The following is a 15,689-nucleotide window of genomic DNA, read 5'->3' as shown; positions in this document are numbered from 1 at the left end:
ATCTTCACATCCTCTCTCTCACTTAATTCTAAACCCTCTGCAATCGCATTTCTGAGCTCATCGTTCAAATGAAACTGTTCTGTCCAACGGGACCAACTCTCTCCTAGTTGCCAGACAAATCACTTTTTCTCAATTTATTTTGTTTTTGGTCTCTTTGTGGGATATTCTCTTTTCTCCTGGTTTTTCACCTACCTTCTTAGTTTTCTGAGCTGGGCAAAGTATTTATGTTGCTGAATTAATAGATCATTGCTATCCTGATACTTCCTACCTATGACTCTTTGGTATTTTTTTTTTTTGAGATGACAGTTTTCTCTTCATGGTACTTCTTGCTTCTGTCTCTGATCTCTTTTTTGTTTTAAGTGTTCATGATCTCCCTTCCTCTAAGATCAAATATAAGGTTCCCAAAAATCTTAGTGGAACATTAAGTTATTAAAGCTTAAACTTCTGGGACCCCCTATAAAAAGTCCTCTGTTTGATATTTAACACTTTTCATAACTTGGTTCCTTGCTCACTTTCCTTGAGAATTTTTGACTTTTAGGTCTTCTTATACTTGAGTCCCTTCCATAGACTCTATAATCCAAAGATTATATTATTATTCATAATAATGCCTACTTGCAGTTCCTCAAACATGATACTCCATCTCCAGTCTTCATGCCTTTGCATTGGCCATCCCTCATGCCTAATGTGCTGTGTCCTCTCATCTCTATACCTTAGTTTCAAGTCTTAGATCTCTCTGTAGGTCTTTCCTTGTTCCCCTCACTCCCTGTTTGGACCTCTGAAATTTACCCCTGTCCCAATATCTTGTATTTACCTAATTTTTTTTTCCTGTTAGAATACAAGCTCCTCAAGGATTTTTGTTGCTTTTGAGTCTTTCTTTTTATCCCTAGAGCTCAGCACAAAGTTTCTCACACAGTAAGAACTTGATAAATGCTTTGTGATTAACTGATTGAAATATTCATAGTATCACTCTTTGTAGTAGCAAAATGCTTTAAAAAAAAGTAAGTACCCATCATTTTAGGAATGACTGAGTAAATTGTAGTGTATGAATGTTATTGCATTTGAAGGAACAACTTATGTGAGGAATTTGGAGAAGTATGATAAAAGTTGTGTGAATTGATGCAGAGCAAAGAAAGTAGAACCAGAAGACAACATCAAAAGACATAACCAAATGCAACAAATATCATTGTTTCCAAATGACTAATGGAACTTCTTTCTTTTTAGTAAAGAGGTGAAAAACTACAAGTATGGAATGTTACATATTCTGTTCACAGAGGCAGTTATAGAGAATGATTTTGTTTAAGTGTGTTGTTATAAGAAAAAGTACAAATGTGAAATAAGAATGTGGGTTGAAAAGTAACTGTAGTATTCAAAAAAGGTACTAAATTTCTAAATCCTAAAATGATTTAAAGGGAGGGAAGCATACTGACACTGTAGATAGATATGTTCTATTTCTAAGAACCACCAATAGTTGAACGCAAGAAATATCAAAAGACTGAATAAATGAATAGCCCAGGAGGTGAAAATTGCTGGTGATTTCCATCATGCTTTCACTCCACTCCCAATGACTATGTGCATGACACTGTGTTTAGCTACTCCATTAAGTACAGAGATGAACAAGATATGGCCTCTGACCTCAAGAAACTTACAGTTTATTAGTACTCAAAAGGCAAAAAAATAAAACAAATCCAAAACAAAAAAGTCTCCCAGAACACTTCAAAGATGTAAGGAAAACTTTTAATGTCACTGCTTTGTGGTTCTTAATTGAAGCAGGTTTCTACAAGACTATTGATTAGGCTAATGGTATTGTATGATGACAAGGAGATATCAATAGATAAATCAAGGAAGTAAACAAACCCCAAACTTCTCAATAGAAAATATTACATTATATGTACACACAACACATCCTAGAATGTTGGCATCTCATCACTGACCCTGAGAATTTATCGAACATCCCAAAACATGGCACCATAAGCAAGAGATGACGCTTTTTAAGGAATTTACAGTCGTATGTAGAATAATCCTATCACCCAGATAGCTCAAAATATTCAAGCAGATAAGTGAGGCTCAAAAAGACTGTGACTTGTCCAGGGTCACACAATTAGTGAATAAGGTAAGATTAGTCTTCTAGACCGTCACAATTACAAGGTTGATTCTTATTCCAACATCCTTCCTGTTTGCCTCTTAAGGGCTAGCACATAATATGTAATTGAGCATACATCTGCAAAAGATTTGTGGGTTCTAAATTCTTAACTGGAAATATGTTTTCATTTATATATGGCCATTAGTGATTCTCCTTAGGGAACACTTTCTTGAAACTAAGAAAAATAGCAAAAGTCTTTTAGTAGAAGGAAAAGGAACTAGAATTCAAATCAACCACTGGAGGATTAGTGGGAGCTGGGGAGGGCTCTAGATCCACGGTTTTATCAGTGTATGGAATTTCTGACATGGAGATTCACTCCCCCAATTCAGGTTGATCATTCATTTAGAACCATCTTAAAGAGTAGCTCAGGGTACTTAGAGGTTGAGTGGACTTTCCCATGGTCCAACTATTACTATGTGTCAAAGGCAGAAATTGAACCATATTGAACCCCAACTCCAAGGTTGGCTCTGTTATTCATGACTCTCTGCATCTTAAAGTGCACTTATTCTATTTTTATTTTTAATGCTTATTAATTCATCCATTATATGAAAGATACTATGCTAGAGGATGAAAGAGACAGGAAAAACATAAGTCACCATCTTCAAGGACCATAGTCTAGTAAAGAAACTAAGATCCAAATCCAAATGTCTAAATATAAAATAAAATATGACCAATACCTAAATATATATATATATATATATATGTATACCCATAGAGATTCACAGGTATGTATGTGTATATAAAATGAGACAGATATAATTTCCTCCTAGTAGATAAGGAAAGACTTATCTGCCTTTGATATCAATGCATGTACCATTAGAACTTGACCTTTAAAGACAGTTACGGTGCTTGCTTCGGCAGCACATATACTAAAATTGGAATGATACAGAGAAAACTAGCATGGCCCCTGCACAAGGATGACATGCAAATTCGTGAAGCATTCCATATTTTTGAGGACTCTTGAGGCAAAATGCCATCCACATCCAGAGAAAGAACTATGGAATTGGAAAGCAGAATGAAGCAGAATATTTTCTCTTGTGTTTTGTTTTGTTTGGGTTTTTCTCATGGTTTCTCTCATTCATTTTAATTCTTCCATGTAACATGACTAATGTGAAAATGTGTTTAATAAGAATGTATGTGTAGAACCCATAAAAGATTGCATGCCATCTTGGGTAGGAAGGGGAAAGGGTGGAGGAGAAAATCTAAGACTTATGGAAATGATTGTAGAAAACTGAAAACAAACAAATTAAAAATGGAAAAAATACAGTTATGACTGGCAATTAATGGTGTAGTGGATGGAGTGGCAAGTTTGGAGTCAGGAAGACTCATCTTCCTGAGTTCAAATCTGACCTCAGATAGTTACTAGTGAGTGATCCTGGGTCAGTCACTTAACCCTGCTTGCTTTAGTTTCCTCATCTGTAAAGTGAGCTGGAGAAAAAAAATGGTAAACTACTTCAGCATCTTTCCCAAGAAAACCCCCAAATAGGGTCATGAGGAGACTGATACAACTGAATAACAAAAACAACAATGATTGACAGTTACGAGTAGAGCAGATAGAGCAACGGACCTGGAGCCAGAAATAACTGAGTTGAAATCTTGCTTCACACAATTATCAACTTTGAGACCCTGGGTAAGTCACTTAAACTGTCTGACTCAGTAAAATGGGGGTATAATAGCACCTACCTCCTAGGGTTGTTTTGACAATAAAATGATTTAATATTTGTAAAGTGCTTTACAAACTTTAAGGTGTTTTATAAATGCTAGCAGTCATATTATTACTGCTAGATAAGCAGAAATACTGCTTAGATAAGCAGAAATGCCTTTTGGTGGTATGGTGGTTTTTCCACATATGGTGGTGATATCTTACTTGTAAATGCCCTATGATAATCAATCAATAAACTTTCATTGATTGCCTATTTTGTGACAGGGACTGTGTGGAGACCTGGAAAAGCCCTTATCATTATAGCTCCAATTCCAGATCTTGTCTGTTTGTACTTTCTGGAGTTTGATGCAACCCTGCCCCCAAAAGTCCTTTAGCGCCTTACCATGCCTAGCTCTTCTCCTCTCCTCCCATTCCCCATCTCAGATTTGACTCATCTATTCATAGGAATCTCCCTAAGATTATCCGTCTGCCTGAGTGTTGGAAGTTGAGCTTTTGATGGGGCTCTGACAGATGGAAACTTCCAATCTTATTATTTTACATAAATTCATTATGCAGATGAATTTTTAGTTAGAAGTTAATCTGCCCAGTTCAATGTAGGAACAGAAGATTTGGAACTGGAAGGAGCCTTAGAGATCTAGTCCAATCACTTTATTTTAAGGAGAGATGAAATGGAGCCTTAATTCAGATGTTTGAATTGTGAAGTCACAAATAATATGCAGTTCATTCAAGATATCAATATTTGGAATTATTTTATGGATACTTATTTCTAATAGTAGTTTCCTTTACCAGTCCTCAGTTTCTTGAGGGTTACTTTTAATTATGCTCATTCATCTGTCCCTACCGTGTACAACCTTGGGCAAGTCACTTAAACTCTATGTTCTGCATTAGTAAAAAAATCAAAATTAAACGTAATTAAAATGAGAGCATTGAACTAGTTAAAATAAGGTCTTTTCTAAACTTTATCTACAAATTTTTGATACCCTTGTTTTATGCTGCCTAATTGCAGAAGGTCTTAATTTTAGTCAATAGAGAATCAACATGGAGGGACTGAAAGAGCAACGAACTGGACACCAGAAGATCTGACATCTAGTCCTATCTGTGTGGCCTTGGAGGAATCATTGGATATTCCAGGGCCCTAGTTTGCTCTTTTGTAAAATAAGTTAGTTGTACTAAATGACCATGACCTCAAAGTCCCCCTCCAGTTATAACAATGTTTAATTTTACCATCTGTGAAATGAATGGGTCTGCAATATAGAAATTTATTTGGGGAAAAAATATGAATACCTAATTTTTAAAGAAATAGTCATTCAGAGAGAATAGATCATCTGCTCTCTGAAGTGATATTCTGATTAGACAGCTCAACATAAGCCTGTCAGGGTATAAGCTATCTTTTGTATTTAAAATTTTATTAGTCTCCTAAGAATGGACTGCTGAGCTAGGAATTTGATGTGGAAGAAACTAAGTACAGATGATTTCTCCCAACTAATATAGTCATTGAACAAACATCTAAAGTAAATTCTAACTTTACAAGACTAGAAAGCATATATATAATAACTTATTTTGCTCACTCTTTGCATTTTTTATAATTAATATAGGCATAGAGACAATCGTAGATTTCAGTTGTTTCTAACCTAGCGAGGCAAAATAACTGTTTGGGGTTTTTTTGGGGGGGAGTGGGGACTGGAGAAGGAATGGGGGAGGAAGATTTACGTGTAGAGGTCTTTTCTATTAAAAAACATAATCATAGAACCAAAAAAATCATGTTTTCTGGTGGCTTTGCATATATGATTGCACATACACACATATTTGCTTTGCTCTAATTTATAAATAATCTAAATTGAATTTTTTAGTCTATGTAAGGAAAAGATATTTAGTGGTGAGTGCTATGAAACTCTGACCCTTTCCTGATTAAGAATGAAAACGTGGAATTGTAAAAAGGCAACCTATTTAAACATAGTCAGAAAAATACATTTAAATAAAAGAAAAATTTTAGATGACAGAGGGAAGACCTTACAAGTCTGAAATTCCACAGTGACCTTTGATTTTCATCTGAAGTACTTTCATTCAGGTCTTTTGAACAACTTGCCCCAAACAGTATCAATTCTCAATTATAATAATCAAACAAAAGCAAAACCCATAGCTGCCCAATTTAAATCTCTACTAGGCCTCCAAAAACACAGGCTTAAATTACAGTTTTATCTGCAGAAGAGTAAAGTATTGACCCAAAACATGAAGCCAGCTGAACTTGACATCTCTCAAGTCTTTATGCAAAAGCCTCTTGTACAAGTAGTATCAAGGTCCCTCCGTTGGGGTTACTCAGAAAACGTCAAATGCCAATTTATTGCATTGAAATTCAATTTATATTATCTACAAAGTAATTTTGAGACAGTGAAACCTTTACAATGCAGACCACAAGTGGAGTCAGAGAAAAGAGATGAAACAGATAGCTACTGGTCATGTGTCAAAAATGAAGGATAGTTTCTTTTTTATTTTGTAGGATGGTTTTTTTTCTTTCTCCTTGGAGGGGCGGGGTGCTGGCTGGGCGGGTAGGGACTTGGACAAGGGAGGAAGAAAGAAAACAAGACAATAGGATAGACTGAAGACTACATGGCAAGCATTCTAAAGAAGGCCGATACCAGGTACATCGCTCATTGCCTTCAAAACAAGCCTACACTTGTCCTTGCCTCACAGATGCACGGAGGGAGCAAATGGGGGGGGGGAGGAAGGAGGAACAAAAGGGGGAGAAGAAGGAGTAAGCTCTCAAGAATAAACAAAAATTTCATGACTTTCATGGACACTAGCAGGAGTGATGGAGAGTCCTGAAAAATGAATACATTACTTAGAACACAATGATATGCCAGTCTCTCTTAGCAAAACATTTCCAGGTTTTAGATCAGCCACCTCCTTACTCTGGCCCTTAGTCTGTGAAATAGCTGCAAAGTGTGTTTCTGTGTATGTTGCTACCAAGCGCACAAGAGGAATCCCCCAAGAGTAAATTATGCAGAAACCAAGAAGCCACAAGCCAGACTGGGAACACAAATTTTTTCCCTCTAAAAGGTGGGGGAGGGCAGAAGGGGAAAAAGAAAACACATTCTTAAAAAAAACTCACCTGTAATTGACATAAACCTAGATGACAATGAACATTCATCAGACCTTCTATAATAGTAAAATTATTTATTACTGCTTCATGCAGACTAGTCTAGGGGATTACACTCTAGAGATGTTAATTTCATAGGGCCATGGAATTAGAGTATCATCAATCTTTTGGCATTTCTGTGAACAGGCACAAAACACCATGACGGTCAGGAAATACATCACAAATGAATATTTTAAAATGTCAGATGTCCACCTATGGAAGCTTATCATCTACCTAACATACGACAGATTTTTAAAATAACATTCAAATAGATAAATACGTAGACTGGCCATTTCCACGCCCAGGACTGCCTTACCTCCTTAAAGCATCTTAACCATAACTGATCTTCCGCTGTGGCCAATCTGTCGCTCTGAAGTCCACCCAGTTAATCTGCAGAGGGTCCTCTTCCATCCATCCTCAGCCCCACACTTGTCAGAGCACTGAGAGGATGCCTTTCTCTGCCCACACCTGGCTGGCACTGCCCTCTCCAGACCACAGCTCTTTCACTTTAATGATAATTAAAGACAGCAGAGGCTGCTGCTGGATGACAAAGGTTTTCTTTCCAGTCCCCTCCCTTATAGCCCTGCGCTCAAAATTAAATCCATCTCCCGCATGAGGCTTCAGAGGAATGAGAGGGCTGCTTCACTGGTGCCTATACTGACAAAGGGAAGGACCCCGGGTGCACACAGAGCCCCCTCTAGTGGGTTATTGGCCCCAATGCAGCTTCCAAAGAGACCTTGCTGCAATCCCCACCTACTCTCTGCTGCTGCAGTCTGGAAGATGATGCAACAGACCAGATTTGATGTCATCTAGACGGTTAGAGCTGGAAGAGGCCTGAGAGAGATGCTCTAATAGAAGCCCCTCCTTTTACAAGACAAGAAATTGAAGCCCAAGGGAAGCTATTTGAAGTCTTGAAACAAGTTAGGGGCAAAACAATATTTAAGAACTTCTCAATCTTCATGCAAATTCAGGTGTCACCGTTTTTTGTTTTGTTTTGTTTTTTTATAACTAAAAATTGCAACCAGCAACCAATACTGTCGTTTTATCCTGGGAGGGGTTGGGATAAGAATCTTAAATTTGAGCTTTGTTAGCAGAAGCAATGTGATATGGTGAGATGTAAGGGAATTCTACTTATGAGCTGTTATATTAAGCAAGTCACTTTCCTCCCTGAGCCTCAATTTTCTCATCCACAAAAGAAACTGATATGAGAAAATTACTTTGTAAATCTTAATGTACTATACAAAAGCTTCATCTTATGTATTTGATCCCCTCTCCTTCCATCTCCATAGGGACTATGCTCCTTAAGAATTAATTATTCTCTGTATGTGTAGAACTCATATAAGATTGCATGCTGTCTTGGGGAGGGAGGGGGAGAAAATTTAAAATATATGGAAATGATTGTTGCAAACAAATTAATTAATTAAAAAGGCAAAAAAATAATTATTCTCATTTTTCCTTTATCGTACCTTCTCTTCCTTTCTCTCTCTCCTATATTTTTTGTATGAAAATATGTTCCACTACATCCTTATGAAAAGCTTCACTGCATCCTTTAATCTTGGCATCCCCTTAGTCTATCATACTATACCTCACCATCCCAGCAACTTGCATTTGCCATATTTTTTATTAGAAAGTTGTCTATGTAGTTTCTCTTTCCTAACTGCTCACCCACCATCTCCTTAGAATGGGATTTTTTGACACCAATCATCTGAAACAGTTCTCTCCAAGGTTGACAATTATCTTTTAATCGATGAATCTAATGAATTCTTATCAGTCCTTATTTTCATAGAATCACAAAAGTTTAGAATTGAAAGGGACCACAAAAGCCATCTAGTTTAACCTACATTGGAAAAGGAGCCCTTGCACTGAACCTCAGAAGTGGTTATCAAAACTTTCCTTGAAGATCTTCACTGAAGGGAAAATCCACTAATCCCCCTAAGGCAGCCATGATACTTTTGGATAGTACTGATTGTTTAGAGTTTTCCTGATATCAAACCTAAATTTGTCTCTTCAGTTTCCAGTGATTACTACTGGTTCTTCCTTTATTCTTGTTTCTAAAAGAATTTAATTAATTCTAATTAATTATTCTAATAATTATAGAATTCTAATAAGAATTCTTACTTCTGTAAGATTCTTTATTCTATATAGTCATGTATATATGTATATATATACATATATATATAATATATACACACACATACCCTTCAAACCCTCCCTCCCCACACACGTACAAAGAAAGTTTAAACCCTCTTTAACTTTTTTTTTGCAGTTTTTGATACAATTGCCCATTTTACCCCTCTTCTTACTTGGCTTCCATGACATTATTCTCCTAGTGCTCTTACCTAAACGAACTTTTCTCATTCTCCTTTCCTGCCTCCATATCTATCACCTGCCTCTGAAACATAATCCCTCTCTTTTCTTTTTGTACTCTCTCCATCAATTATTTCATTAGATCCTATGAGTTCAATTAATTATCACTTCTGTCAAAATGATGATCAAATCTATATCTCTAACTCCAACCTCTCTCTTGATTTCCAATTCACTGACAGATATTTCCACTAGCGCTTCAAACTCAACATTTTCCAAGCAGAACTCTTTATCCTCTCCCCTATATCTACCCTAAACCTATTTTACCTCTAAACTTCCCAATTTCTGTTTCAGTTACCACAGTCCTCCGGTAATCTGGACCCAAAAGGTCAGCCATCTTAGGTTTTTCCTTTTTTGTCCTACAACCTATATCTACTCAGTTGCTAAGTCCTGTCTTCTCTACTTCCACAACATCTCTTGTATCCTTCCCTTTCTCTCTACTGGGAGCTACCCTAGTTCATAGGCTCAATACCACTCACCAAGATTATCAGAATAGTTGACCTAGTTTCCATCTTGTGCTCTCCCCAATCCTCCCCCAAACAGCTGATAAAGTAATATTCCTAAATCTCAAGGTCGGTCTTCTCACACCCCTGCCAAAAACCCTGACTGATTCCCAGTTGCCTCTGGAATAAAATATATATTCATCAGCCTAACATTTTAAGCCTTGAGCAACATTCTATTCACATTAGTTTCCTTTATAGATTGTATCATATAACCAAATGGACCATTAGCTATTTCTCTAAGTTGACATTCCACCAGAGATGATTCATTTGCACAGGCTATCAACATATCTCCTTTGCCTGGAACTTATTACTTCAATATCTCAGCCTATCATAATCTTCCTCTTTTTTTGAGGTTTAGTTCATCTGTCACCTCATTTTTGCCTTTGTGTTTTCAACACCCATTTGAGTACCTTAAAAATCATAACAATAATGAACATTTATATACTTTTCTAAGGTTGGCAAAGATGTATATGTACATATATGTTTATGCATATATACATGCACATATATTTTTATTTGAGCCTCATAACAGCACTATGAGGTAAGTGCTATTATTTTATGATCATTTGAAAGATGAAGAAACTGAAGATGAGAGTGGTTAAGTGCCTTGTCCAGGATGACATTGCTACTAAATGTCTGAGGCTTTATTCAAACTCAAATCTTTCTACTCCACGTTCAGCACATGATTGTTCCCATTGCTACCCCAGTAGAGGAGTGGAGGTGGAGGTGGGAAGGATACTCCGTGGAGCTGTGGGAACAGGAAGGCAACTGCTGCCAATCAACTCTCCCACTTTAAGAATGCCTGCTGGCAAGAGATAAAAGCTGGGAGGCCCAGAATCTGTAGGTGGATGCCTGTAAATTGGCCTTAGACTGTGGCTGCAGAGATGAGATGTTGGCAGAAGAAGATATGAGAAACAGTAGAGACCTCTTTGTGGAAGAGCAGTGCAGCTGGGGATCAGGGGTCTTGTGTTTCCGGAATGGTTTTTCCTAGGTCTGATGGGAAGGCCTAAGCATTGAACAGAGTTATGAGCTGCCCAAAGCAATAGGTACAGAAAATGCCAAAGGGAAGCTAATGACACAAGGTCAGGCATCACTATATCCTTGACCATATCTGACACACCCTTCAGTAAAATTATTTAGAACATGCTTCTTGGAATGAGAACATTAAGGCTTGAAGAGTTTACCTTGTCCTCCAAAAAGATCATAGGATCAAAGATATAGAATTGGAATGGAGCATATTAAAGGCCATCTAGTTCAATCCCATGTTATGGATGAAGAAACAAGTCCCAAGAGGTTATTCCCTTAATGTTACATAGATGGTAAGTGGCAAATGTAGGTCCTTGAACTCTAAATCCAACATTCTTTCCACTGAACCACTATTTTTTTTTCCCAACTGCAATACAGTTCCACAATGTTAAGTTTAAAAAAAAATCTTTACCCTAATCCCACCTCTACTCCTTTTAATTAAACTGCTTAAGGACCTCAGTCTGGGGCAGGTAGATGGCACAGTGTATAGAGAATGGGCTTGGAATTAGAAAGACTAATCTTCATGAGTTCAAATCCAACCTCAGACACTTATTAGCTATGTGATCCTCGGCATGTTGCTTAACCCTATTTGCCTCAGTTCCTCATCCATAAAATAAACTGGAGGAAGAAAGGGCAAACCACTAGTATCTTTGCCAAGTAAACCCCAAATAGGGTCACGAAGAGTCGAATACAACCGAAACAACTAAACGGAGGGGCGGAGCCAAGATGGCGGAGTACAAAGACGCACATACGCTACCTCCAAACCCACTGCCCATAAAATACCTGTAAAAACAAGAACCACCTGTGAATTCTGGAGCAGCAAAAGCCACAGAATGGAGCGGACGAGATTTCTGCTCCAGAGAGCCTGAAAACCTCTTGCAAAAGGTCCCTCATGCCCTGGACACGGAGCAGAGCCCAACCCTGTCTCAGCGGTGCAGCGCTGAAAGGAGCAGATCCGAGCAGGCTTCAGGGACGGAATCTCCAGCAGCCAGGCAGGTCCCTCCACCCACAGGTGACAAGGGGCGGTGAGAGGGTCTCTTCAGTGGGTCAAGAAGGGTGTGGGGTGCCCCCATAACTCAGGCCCCCTTGGGAGGCAGCAGTGGAAGTGGGAGCAGACCAGGGCTCCCCAAGCAGGCAGGACCCCGGATCCATTGTTGAAGGTCTCTGCATAAACCCCCTGAGGGACACTGAGCCCCTTGAGGCAGCCCTGCCCTGACCTGAGCACCTCAACTTAATCTCATACTGAACAGCAGCCCTGCCCCCACCCAAAGCCCTGAAGCTGGGAAGCAGCATTTGAATCTCAGACCCCAAGTGCTGGCTGGGAGGATCTGGAGGCGAGGTGGGGGTGGAGAGGACACTCAGAAGTCAAGTCACTGGCTGGGAAAATGCTCAGAAAAGGGAAAAAAAATAAGACTATAGAAGGTTACTTTCTTGGTGAACAGGCATTTCCTCCCTTCCTTTCTGATGAGGAAGAACAATGCTTACCATCAGGGAATAACACAGAAGTCAAGGCTTCTGTATCCCAGCCCACCTAATGGGCTCAGGCCATGGAAGAGCTCAAAAAGGATTTTGAAAATCAAGTTAGAGAGGTGAAGGAAAAACTGGGAAGAGAATTGAGTGACATGCAAGCAAAGCATGAAAAACAAGTAAACACCTTGCTAAAGGAGACCCAAAAAAATGCTGAAGAAAATAACACCTGGAAAAATAGGCTAACTCAATTGGCAAAAGAGGTTCAAAAAGCCAGTGAGGAGAAGAATGCTTTCAAAAGCAGAATTAGCCAAATGGAAAAGGAGGTTCAAAAGCTCACTGAAGAAAATAGTTCTTTCAAAATTAGAATGGAACAGATGGAGGCTAATGACTTTATGAGAAAACAAGAAATCACAAAACAAAACCAAAAGAATGAAAAAATGGAAGATAATGTGAAATATCTCATTGGAAAAACAACTGACCTGGAAAATAGATCCAGGAGAGACAATTTAAAAATTATGGGACTACCTGAAAGCCATGATCAAAAAAAGAGCCTAGACATCATCTTTCATGAAATTATCAAGGAAAACTGTCCTGATATTCTAGAACCAGAGGGCAAAATCAATATTGAAAGAATCCACTGATCACCACCTGAAAGAGATGCAAAAAGAGAAACTCCTAGGAACATTGTGGCCAAATTTCAGAGCTCCCTGGTCAAGGAGAAAATATTGCAAGCAACTAGAAAGAAACAATTCAAGTATTGTGGAAATACAATCAGGATAACACAAGATCTACCAGCTTCCACATTAAGGGATCGAAGGGTGTGGAATAGTTCCAGAAGTCAAAGGAACTAGGACTAAAACCAAGAATCACCTACCCAGCAAAACTGAGTATGATACTTCAGGAGAAAAATTGGTCTTTCAACGAAATCGAGGACTTTCAAGCATTCTTGATGAAAAGACCAGAGCTGAAAAGAAAATTTGACTTTCAAACACAAGAATGAAGAGAAGCATGAAAAAGTAAATAGCAAAGAGAAGTCATAAGGGACTTTACTAAAGTTGAACTGTTTACATTCCTACATGGAAAGACAATATTTGTAACTCTTGAAACTTTTCAGTATCTGGGTACTGGGTGGGATTACACACGCACACATGCATGCACACGCACACACACACACACACACACACACATAGAGACAGAGTGCACAGAGTGAATTGAAGAGGATGAGATCATGTCTTAAAAAAATGAAATCAAGCAGTGAGAGAGAAATATATTGGGAGGAGAAAGGGAGAAATGGAATGTGGCAAATTATCTCTCATAAAAGAGGCAAGCAAAAGACTTATTAGTGGAGGGATAAAGAGGGGAGGTGAGAGAAAAACATGAAGTTTACTCTCATCACATTCCACTAAAGGAAGGAATAAAATACACACTCATTTTGGTATGAAAACCTATCTTACTATACAGGAAAGTGGGGGATAAGGGGATAAGCAGAGTGGGGGGGATGATGGAAGGGAGGGCATGGGGAGGAGGGAGCAATCTGAGGTCAACACTCATGGGGAGGGACAGGATCAAAAGAGAGAACAGAAGTAATGGGGGACAGGATAGGGTGGAGGGAAATATAATTAGTTTCTTACACAACACTACTATTATGGAAGTTATTTGCAAAACTACACAGATTTGGCCTATATTGAATTGCTTGCCTTTCAAAGGGAAGGGGTGGGGAGGGAGGGAGGGCAGATTGGCAGACAGGGGCAATTAGAACGCTCTTGGTGTTTTGGGGTGGGGGGAGGGGACAAAAGGGGAGAAAATTTGGAACCCAAAATTTTGTGAAAATGAATGTTAAAAGTTAAATAAATTAAAAAAAACAAAAACAAAAACGACTAAACAAGAAAATTAAGGATCCTGACATCTAAAAACAAAAATAACAGAATGAAAACTCTTAGAAGCCAAATAAAGTAGAAATGCATTTATAATATATTTGAGGAAACAAAACCTGTGATTTCTGCTTAACTTGTAGAGATGATTACAAGTCAGGAACTACATTTCTTTTATAATGTCTACACAACACCTGGCTGAGGATTAGCTACATAGTAAGCCCTGGCTAACCATTTGTTGAGTTGAATTATGTTTGAGGAAAAAAGACCTGACCTATAATCTATCTATATAATAATGAGCCTTACATTGTAATTATAAACTGTCAAAACTGGTACCGTAAAAATGATGCATGTCAACTCCCTCCTTTTATAGATGACAAAACTGTGACAAAGAGAAAAGTAGTTTTCCCAGAGTCACATAGCTAGTTCAGTGGCTGGGACTAGAACCTAGACCCGTCTTCAGTTTAACTTTACTACCTCTCCTCCCTTCCCTCCTCCTCCTCTCCCCCTTCTCCCCTTCTTTCCCCATCCTTCCCCTCCTGTTCTACCCAGGGGAAGGTACACTCACTCCATGACCAAAAGCTGACTTCTTTTCCTTTGGGTTTAACAGCTAAATTTCTTGCTCAAAAGATCAAGCCTTAAACTCAATTTCACTCTGGAGCTCATAGACTGGACAATAAGGCCCCACCCACCTAGCACAGAGCGAATGTAACTACTAAATAGTAATTGTTTCTCTTTTACCCAGGAACCATGAGGGTCTTCCCCTCCCAGTTTAATTTTTTTTTTTTTATTAAAGGGGTCATCCCTTGAGTAACTACTTAAAGAAGCCTATTCATTGAATGGGTGTATCTCACTCAGAGTGAGAATGTGGTAAGACCTTAGCCTGAAAGGGCCAGGGTCTCACAGTGAATCCTGAGCAGTCTCCGGTGGTTCTGATGAATACCAGGCCACTGGACCCAGATGACTCAGGAGGTTGGTGACGTTGCACAGCCCTCCCTTACTCAAATCAAAGTCAACTGCCGGTCATGTCAGCATCTCGATGTTATGGTCCTCTTCAAGAACGAAGGACAAACACAATAACTCCACCTGGTAGGAATTAAAGTATCCCTTGGAGAAGAGGCTAGAGAGGTCTATTCTGCCTCCATTTGAACCACACAGTGACACTCCTATGGTACATGTGGGGGACAGCCTTCACTGCTCAATAGATTTAGAGTTGGATTTAACCTTGGAGATCATCTATTCTACTCCTATCATTTTATTTTATTTTTTTATTTAATTTTATTATTATTTTTTAATGTTTTACAATCACTGCCATAAAATTAAGATTTTATCCCCCCCACACCCACCCCCTACTACCCCCCTCCCTCCCCATGACCGCATACAATTCTATATAGATTCTACATATACTTTCCTATTGAGTACATTTTCACTATAGTCATGTTATGTAGTTGAACTAAAATAAATGGAAGAAATCATATAACAAATCAAAACATGATACACAAACACACACACACAC

General features: G+C 38.5%; 1 protein-coding gene and 1 non-coding gene across 4 annotated transcripts in view; one reads left to right on the top strand and one right to left on the bottom strand.

Moving 5' to 3' along the window:
- The window catches only part of ADD2 (adducin 2), a 206,279-nt gene that overhangs the window by 166,901 nt on the left and 23,689 nt on the right, over positions 1-15,689 (bottom strand). Inside the window, exon 1 of one of the 3 annotated variants that reach the window (XM_072635253.1) lies at positions 7,256-7,593. The exons of the other annotated variants lie outside the window; for them this stretch is intronic. The gene's annotated coding sequence lies outside the window, so the exon portion shown is untranslated. Of the gene's footprint in view, positions 1-7,255; positions 7,594-15,689 lie in introns of those variants that run through there. 3 annotated transcript variants of the gene reach the window in all.
- On the top strand, positions 2,986-3,092 carry LOC140521941 (U6 spliceosomal RNA). Its single transcript, XR_011973201.1, has one exon. It is a non-coding gene; the product is annotated as a U6 spliceosomal RNA (small nuclear RNA).

Source organism: Notamacropus eugenii, chromosome 1, assembly GCF_028372415.1.
Source record: "Notamacropus eugenii isolate mMacEug1 chromosome 1, mMacEug1.pri_v2, whole genome shotgun sequence".
Classification (NCBI taxonomy): Eukaryota; Metazoa; Chordata; class Mammalia; order Diprotodontia; family Macropodidae; genus Notamacropus; species Notamacropus eugenii.
This window is presented reverse-complemented; position numbering and strand designations above follow the sequence as displayed.